This window comes from Lepidothrix coronata, unplaced genomic scaffold (assembly GCF_001604755.1).
Source record: "Lepidothrix coronata isolate B3197 unplaced genomic scaffold, Lepidothrix_coronata-1.0 Scaffold20, whole genome shotgun sequence".
Taxonomy (NCBI): domain Eukaryota; kingdom Metazoa; phylum Chordata; class Aves; order Passeriformes; family Pipridae; genus Lepidothrix; species Lepidothrix coronata.
Genome location: NW_016690200.1, coordinates 7,278,872 through 7,286,359, shown reverse-complemented (window position 1 = coordinate 7,286,359; position 7,488 = coordinate 7,278,872). Strand labels below are relative to the sequence as shown.

The 7,488-nt window shown below is 50.4% G+C and overlaps 2 long non-coding RNA genes across 2 annotated transcripts in view; one reads left to right on the top strand and one right to left on the bottom strand.

The window, feature by feature from the left end:
- The window catches only part of LOC108493845, a 25,324-nt gene extending 23,699 nt beyond the window's left edge, over nt 1–1,625 (top strand). The window contains exon 3 of the long non-coding RNA XR_001873617.1: nt 1,613–1,625. This is a non-coding gene — a long non-coding RNA (uncharacterized LOC108493845). The remainder of the gene's footprint in view (nt 1–1,612) is intronic.
- A 1,750-nt stretch (nt 1,626–3,375) lies between these two features.
- Nucleotides 3,376–4,457, bottom strand: LOC108493847. The gene is made up of 4 exons (XR_001873619.1): nt 4,340–4,457; nt 4,111–4,247; nt 3,764–4,025; nt 3,376–3,656 (listed from the first exon to the last, which is right to left on the bottom strand). It is a non-coding gene; the product is annotated as an uncharacterized LOC108493847 (long non-coding RNA).
- Nucleotides 4,458–7,488: the final 3,031 nt, after the last annotated feature.

Genomic DNA, 7,488 nt, shown 5'->3' with positions numbered 1-7,488 from the left:
CCAGTCCAATCCTTGCTCCAACCCTGCCGTGGTTCCCAGCCCATGGCACTGATGCCACATCCAGTCTGTCCTTAAACACCTCCAGGGACGGGGACTCCACCCCCTCCCTGGGCAGCCCATTCCAATGCCTGATCACTCTCTATTTAAAAAATTTCTTCCTGATGTCCAACCTGACTCTGCCCTTGCCCAGCTTGAGGCCGTGCCCTCTTGTCCTACTGCTGGTTCCCTGGAGCAGAGCCCGACCCCTCCGGCTTCCCCCTTCTGGCAGGGAGTTGCAGAGAGTGAGGAGGTCTCCCCTGAGCCTCCTCCTCTCCAGGCTGAACAATCCCAGCTCCCTCATGATGATCTGCTTTGGAGGAAAGACACTTGGAGAGATGGGAGTGTGAAGGGATGAATGGGTGGACATTGTGCAGGTTGCAGCTCTGCTGATGGGACAGCACATCCTGCTGTCATGGTCACCAGGAGGAGCCAAGGGTGGCTCAAGTTTCCCTTATAACCCCGACTCTTGGTGTCACCTCGCACCACCTGAGCAATGTGGGTGTGTCCTGCTGGCTGTGCACCCCCACAACCTGAGTTTTCATCCCTGTAGATCTCTACACCACAATTCCCATCACTTTCTCATCGTTTCTGTCATGCTGCAGCCTCACGGAGGAACACTGTGGTCTTATTGCCCTTGCTGCTTCAGCACTTCCATCCACCCTCACCCTTCCTTGGTAGCTGGGGGTCTTTGAGGAGATGTGCAGCACTGTCCTTCTGAACAGGGGAGGTTTTAGAGGGTCCCCTGTATAATCATTTTTGGAAGATGAAGGGGACAGCAGCCTGGTGTAGATCCACCAGAGTGAAAGGCAGGGAGAGCTAAGAGGGGAAGGAAGCAGGACCAACTCTGGCTTTGAGGTTTAACTCAGGCTCTCTCTGTAGCATCTCTTTAGTGAATCCATGCACTGGTGGGTGCTGCTCGCTGGCCTTCACGCTGCCTTTTCACCACCCTGGTGTGCTGCCTCCAGAGGGGACTTTGTGGGGCTCATTGGAGGCCAGACTTACCAGCCTGTGCTGAGGGGCCGCAGCAATGTGGCTTTTTCGTCCACTCATCACCATTTGGAGCCCTTTACTCACAGAGAATGACCTGGAGCTCCAAATCCCACCCTCAGACTTGAGCATTTGGTGCCTGTGTGGGCTTGGCTGGTTTTTGATCACTGAAGGTCCCTAAAACGCATATGTATTAATGACTGGCCATTGTTATTCCTCTGATAACCATCCCCATGGTGCAGGACAGGGGAACAGGGTCATTGCCTTCCTGGCATCCCTGCAGCCTTCCCCATTCCCACAGAAGCACAGAATGTGCTGAGTTGGAAGGGACCCACAAGGATCATTGAGTCCAACCCTCAGTCCTGCACAGGACCATCACCAGGAGTCACACCATGGGCCTGAGAGGATCATCCAAACACTCCTTGAGCTCTGGCAGCCTTGGTGCTGTGACCACTGCCCTGGGGAGCCTGTTCAGTGCCCAGCCACCCTCTGGGTGAAGACCCTCTTTCTAATATCCAACCTAAACCTCCTCTGACCCCTGAATCTGTGTGACCTTCTGAATCTGTGTTGTCTCATCCCGCACAAGCCTCTGAACTCCACGTTGGAGGACAGAATTTGGTGGGTGCTGTCTGATCAGGGGGTTCTGCAACTAAACAGCGATGCCTCCCCCCCCTTGGGACAAACCTTTTGAAGGATACAAATTATGAAATTATGGAAGTATGAAATTATGAGACTCATAATTTCCCAGCACGCAGCCTCTTGTCCTGGGCCCAGCTGGAGAGGAGCTGTCTGCGGAGAGCTCGGGTTTAATTCACTCCCTGGCTGTATCATCTGCTCCCACGTGCCAGTTGCCATTAGAAGCCTCTTCTAGGATGTCTGAGAGCTGTCATTCATTACACACAGAAACTATAAGATGAAATCTATAGCTGCAGTTCAGTGCAGGGTAATTCACCAGGGCTTGCCTGGTGGAGCCGGGAGCTAATGCTGTTAAAACACGACTCTTCCTGCAGAAAGCAACCCTTTAATGACTCTCAAATGCAGCTTAGACAACAACTACACCACTTACATCCTCTCCATAGACACAGACTCTGCTAAATGGATTAACTGCTTAGTGAACTCTCCCGGTGTGGTGGCCAAGCTCCGACCTTATAATGGACCAATTAAAAGGTCATCGTTACTTATGGTCGCAGCTTCCTTCCAGAAGAGCTGCCACACTCCCCTCTGGCACTGCAGGCCACCAAAGGCAGCTATTGACAGTTTAATGTGCTAATAATGGAGCAATAAATTAATCTTTTGGATTCCCCTTTCCTTTCTGGAAAGCACCAAAGGGTTAATGTCAGAGATGGCTGCAAAGGAAGCACAGGCAGCAATAAAACCTTGTTGCCAAGGCTTTATCACGAAACTCTTTCCATGGGGAGAGGTGTCTTGTCACCTGGTCTGTCACTGAGCTCAGCCAGGCTGGGTTCACACCAGGCAGCTCCTGTGCCCATCCAAGTGGTGCCATCCTTGGGCTTGCCAGCTAGAAAAGGCTTTTCATGTTGTTCCTGAGCAGCACAAAGCAAACCAGCCCCCACCAGGCCTTGCCCACGGGGTTTGTTACACCCTGGTCCTGCCCCGTCTCACAACGGGAAGGTTCCCAGGTCCTCGCACGTGTGATGCCCCTCAACCCATGGTTAAACCTCCATGTCCACTGGCAGGAGAGCCCAAGGAATTTCTGTGTTACATACCAAGCCACCCAGATGGCTGATTTCAGGGATGACCGTTTTCCCCCAGGCTGTTTAACGAAACCCAGCTGGGGATGAGAGATGAAACTTTCCCCATCTTTGGAGGACTCTCCCATCCTGCTTTTTTTTTTTTTTTTAAATATTTTTTTGGCAAGCAGCAGGGGGGTTAATCCCGAGCAGAAGCATTGCAATCCTTCTGCTGTCACCTGCCTGTCGGGTGCCTAACCTTGAATGATGCTCCCTGGCATCCCAAAGGACTTCCTCTGATTGATTGATCCCTATCCAAGTTGGCGGATGAGGGAGGATATTTACTACACAGTGGAGAGCCCTTCAGAAGGATGTTTTATTAAGGCAGCTCAGAAAACAGGAAATGCAATAAAGCACCAGAAGACAAACCAAGAGAGGTAAATGTTCCCTCCTGCCTGTGGGGCTGGACCAAGAGCCGTAATACCCCGGCCTGCACACTCACATAGGTTAATCCTTGGCCATCACCTGCAGAAAAGGGTGGCTTCTGCTTTCCAGCTGATGTATTGACCCAATAAAAGGTATTATTACATTGGCTATCACTGCTGACTACAGGAGAGTGTTTTGAAGAGAGTGATGGCTCCCTTCGGAGAGGCACAGAGCAGGAATGAGCGTGTATGGATGCGGGAGAGATTCCTCCTTCTGGAGAGAGCAGAGCTCTCCAAAGACAGTCAACCAGATTGCTTTTACTGCAGTATATCAGGAACAGCTTCTTGTCTTCTGGAGTGGATTTTGGAGAAAGGGGAAGGCAGCTTTTTGTGGTTTTAATTGGGGTGCAGTCTGTAACAGCACAGCAAGTTTAGATCCCAAGGGCGGATGTTCTCTGCTCCTGTTTGTTCCAGTGAGGCAGCTCCAAGTCTGTTTTTATCAGCAAATTGACTCCTGCAGATGATGTGGGGTGAGCCCTCGGGTCAGAAACGTGCTCTTTGCCACCGCAGGTGTGCCTGTGTGCGCGCTCACACACACAGGCACACGCTGCTCCCGCTCACCTTTCCCCGCGCAGCGCACGCTTCTTCCATAGCAATGAGGAAATATGGGATTTAAGAGCCTCTGGGATTTCTCCTGGGGCTTTGCTGTTTGTTTGATCCAGTGGCTCTGTATGTGAAATGCATGAGCAGCCCAGACTCCAGCACAGCTCCTCTCCCTTCTCCTCGGGTACTCTGAGCACGAGGGTTTTCCCTTCCCCCTGATCCTGCAACTCTCACTGCAGCAGCCTGGCATCATTTATGGGCTGGGAAGTGGTTTCACCTCCTAGCCAGGATATAAAGTGGTGGTTAAAACCTGTTCTCAGGTGATGGAGGAGGTGGCAATCTCGGGGGTGAGATGCATCACCCACCTTGTCCCACCTACAGGGCTCAGAGCTCTGGGGCTCGTGGCAGCAGGAGCTTTCCCCCATGGATCCTGTGTGTCTGGTCAATGGGGTCACCTCTGTCCCATCACCGTGGGGACCCAGACGTGCCTCGTGGCTCAACCCTGAAGTTCATTACCTGGAATTATGCACAACAAGGGGCCAGGCTGTAAGAACACAGACGTGCATCTGCTCTCGGCAGCATAATCCTTCCCACCTCCGCTCCTGCCGCAGGATCCGTGCAACAGCTTCAAGGCAGGACCCCGCGGGATTAGCTGGACCCGGTTTTGTTCCCTCAGCTGGAGGTGTGCGGATTACAAGGAGGGGCGCGTGGCAGATTAGTCGGCGCTGATTATCTCATTCACAAAAAAACGTTCCTTTTGAAACTTCAAATGGCGCTTCTGAGCTTTGTGATGCAAGGACAGACGGAGAGGGATGCTAAGCCATTCAATCTGGAGCTTTTGTGGTCAAACGCGCTGGAAATGCCACGGTGATTATAAAACTTGCTTCGCATTCCCAGCACTTTGTGCCTGCCAAGCTGGCAAACACCCCTCCCCCTGCCCCTTTTTATTAGGTTTTATTTTTATAAAGGTTTATATTGTATACATATTACATACATGCGGGCACAGGTAACACCGAGAGGAGCTAATAGCAGTTTTAAATTCCAAACGGATTTTTCCTTCCTATGAATCGTGGAGTAAATTTGCCACAACAGCCCGAAAACAACCTCCCCCTCCCCACCCCATCACGTCTGTGGCTGGAGGGGGCAGCAGACCAGGACGCTCAGCTCACACTGATCAGCCAGGACTCCACATCAGTCTCCTCTGCCCCGAAAACATTCGCAGCAGAGGTCAGGGCTGGTGCAGCAGCAGCCCGAGGTAATTCCAGTCGAGATGCCGGACGCAACCCAGAGGTGAGACAAGGAAGAAAAGGAGAGGAGCTGGCAGGGGGGGAGTGTTAATGGAAGAGTTTCCACTGCCTGAGCTCTGGATGAAGGCTCCTGGTGGTCTTTAGTTACCTCTGACAAGTCCTTGTGCCGCTGGATGTAAAAGCAAGTGCCAAGTGTGTGTCACCAACACGTGGCCTGTGCTTGGAGCCGATGCCCTCCCAGCACATGGGGTCGTGCTGAGAGCTCTGTTTTCCTCCTTCCCCCCTTGTTTTTCACTCTAATCCATTCTCACCTCATGCAGTCTCTCTAGCTCTGCCACTCCCTTTTCCATGAGAGCTGGGGAGAGGCAGAGCAGCACCCACACCCTCTGTGGTGGTACCAGTGCTGAGGCACAGGACAAGTCAGGGGAGAGCCATTCGCTGCCAGCTCCTCATGCAAAATTCCTTGGGTGAAACCAACCCCTTGCTCCTCACATCTCCAGCCTGCAGGAGCCCAGCTCTGCTTCACCACTCTCCATCCATCTATCCGTCCACCTGGGGGTCCTCCAGGAATTCCCTCTTAGGATGCAGCTCACAGTCAACTGTTAGAGGCTTTTTGGGGTTTTCTGCATTGGGACTCTACCTCTGTGCATCAAATACAGGAAGATGGAGAGCAGCTGGGACATCAGGATATTCATCATGCTCCTTTCTAACCATGTCTGTGTAGTTTATATATTTTTAGGACGTGGCCACATGATGGATATTGGTATATTTAAACTAATTTTTCTTGGATGCTCAGGTTCATGGGTGTTTGTCAGGTAGGCTGAGGACTGATGAGCAGTGTTTGCATCGTATATTTGACATTGACCATCAGAAGGGTCCTTTGGTTTGAGCAGTCTGTGGTTTTCCACAGATTCTAAAAGATCTGGGGTCTTTTTCCAGACCTTATTCATGAGGGCAGCTGGGCTCTTCTGGATATCTATGGATTATCAACTAGAAACGAAGGATTAGCATCCAAACCCCAAGATTTCTGGAGGAGTTTGGACGTGAAGATTTTCTCTCTGTTTTGCTTTTCTCCTCTTTGCTTCTGAGCTTGATTTCTGCAGTTTTGTTCTTTGCCCTCTGGTTTGTCCCAGGCCCGGTAGCAAGTGGTCAGAGTGGTTGGATGCCAAGAAGAAAATCGTTCCTGTGTCACTCTGAGCCAGCACAGTTTGCAGGTGTTTTGGGAAGGAGGGCAGGGAGCACCTCTCCTCCCTGGAAAATCCTCACTGGCCCAAATTTCTCTGCAGAGAGGGCAAAAATGATATATGTGAAAGGCAGAGCTGTGAAGTAGTAAAATTATGAGGACAGGCTGGAATTAATTTGGCAGCTCAAGGGGTACAACTGAGAAGCTACCAGGACATCTCAGGAATTGCTGCCAGTGGCTCTGTGGTTGTTCTGCAGAAAGGGCATGATCCTGGTCAGATCTGGGCTGGCACAAGGAATGTCTGTAAGAAAGGTGCTAAAGCAGGGATTTTTCCCAGTGAGGAAGTGCAATGGAAATGACAGGGAAGAGTTGGGAGGAGTCACTTGGGTGGAAATGAGTCATAAGTCAATAATGCTTGGCAGGGAGAGTTTGTCAAAGCAAAGAGGAGAGTGTTGTATATTAGGAGCTCTGTCCACCTCTGGCTCATGTAGCCAGAAGTGGGAACCGTGCTCTTGTACGGATATTTCACAGAGAGAATATTCCTGGAAGTTGGAAGGGACACAGAAGGATCATCGAGTCCAACTAAACAGATAGTTGGGCTGGGAGGAACAGGAGGGACTGGGAAACTGCAGGCCAACTTTTAGTTCAACCACAGCTTTCTTTTATCACTTTGAGTGAGGGAGGTAGAGATGTGGGCTAGAATTAACATAGAAAACCCTTAGATACTATTTTGATGGCTACAAGGAGTAAAAATTGGTAGAAACAAAAGGAAACAGAGAATGCTGGAGCACCTTTATGTGGAATGGGATGAGCCTGACACCAATTTCAACCTGTCTTGCCAGCACTGGCTTTACTGGAGGGCCACCTGCAATATCTCCTGGTATGGTGTATAATAATCTTTCTCACAGTGAAAGACCCCCAAAGCAAGTGGTTATTAAAGATCCTGTGCTCCTTTCAAAAGGTACCTTTAAGTTTTCATCTTGGCTCACTTTCCTTTCCAGGTTTTTTTGGTTGGTTGGTTGGTTGGTTGGTTTTTGTTGGGGTTTTTTTGTATTTTTTTGTTTGTTTGTTTTTTTGATTTTTTTTTTTGGTTGGTTGGTTGGTTGGGTCTCCACTAAAGTACCCCTTGGCTCTGACATTTGTTCTTAAACTTCTGCCACATTGCACCTCGGAGGGAGGCATTTCAATAATCATAGAATCATAGAACCATAGAATCAATTGGATTGGAAAGGACCTCTGAGATCATCAAGTCCAACCCTTGATTGACTACTGCTGTGGTTCCCAGACCATGGCACTGATGCCACATCCAGTCG